The following is a 1,000-nucleotide window of genomic DNA, read 5'->3' on the forward strand; positions in this document are numbered from 1 at the left end:
TGCAGGGGTACTCAGTCCAAGTCCTCCCAAGCTTCTCCTCAAATTTATGGCCTCTGTCAACAGATTTTTAGTAAATAATTTTAAAGAATTATGTAGACTATATGTGTAGCTATATATGGAGAATATATATACACACATATATATATATATATATGTGTGTGTGTGTGTGTATATATATATATATATATATATATACTTACATACATGGCTTTACTATTCTGCTAGTAGGCAAACCGAAAATATTTCTAGGGCTCAGCCTCAAGATTGTAAAACAAAGAGAAAAAGAGCAGGTTTTGGACAAGGAGCCAATAAATTAGGTGCAGTCCTACTTGAGACACATGCACAACCCTGAACCACTCATGCTAAGTAAGGGAAGAACAATGCCCATGAGCCAAGTCCAGGTCAGGTTCACGAGTTTGTTGCTGTGCCCAGAGCCAATACAAGGCAAACAGCTTCTCCTCTATAGGTAGAGGGCTTCTCGCAGGCAAGGGGAAAGGAAAGAATACTAGAGAAACACCAGATAGCTGGGGTCATTAGTTCAAGAAAATTAAAGCCCTTCTTTAGGCTCAACAGCACTGCAATTCACTCAGTGCTTAGGAAGCTGATCCTTGCCAGCCCTAAACCACTGCCATGCTCACAGACTCAAGCAAAATTGTGACGTCTAAACAAGAAAGGACCCCCCTAAAAGAAGGCTACCGTGAGAACGGGCACAGTGGGGAAGCTCCAGATAACCACAGTCCCAACCACCTGTGCATTTTGAAGAGGAAGCACTGGGCACAGTCAACACCCTAGGCTCCACTGAGGCTTTGGTTCCGCCTCCACCTCCGAGCTCTTCTGCCAGCTTTGTTCCACACCTTTTCATGCCACTTCCTCAGATCCTTGCTAAGGTGGTTGAATGAAGAATAGTCCCCATAGGCTCAGATATTTGACTGCTTGGTCCTCAGTTGGCGGAATTGTGTAGCAAGGGTTAGGAGGCATGTCCTTATTGGAGAAGGTGTGC

Source organism: Microtus ochrogaster, linkage group LG1 (assembly GCF_000317375.1).
Source record: "Microtus ochrogaster isolate Prairie Vole_2 linkage group LG1, MicOch1.0, whole genome shotgun sequence".
Classification (NCBI taxonomy): Eukaryota; Metazoa; Chordata; class Mammalia; order Rodentia; family Cricetidae; genus Microtus; species Microtus ochrogaster.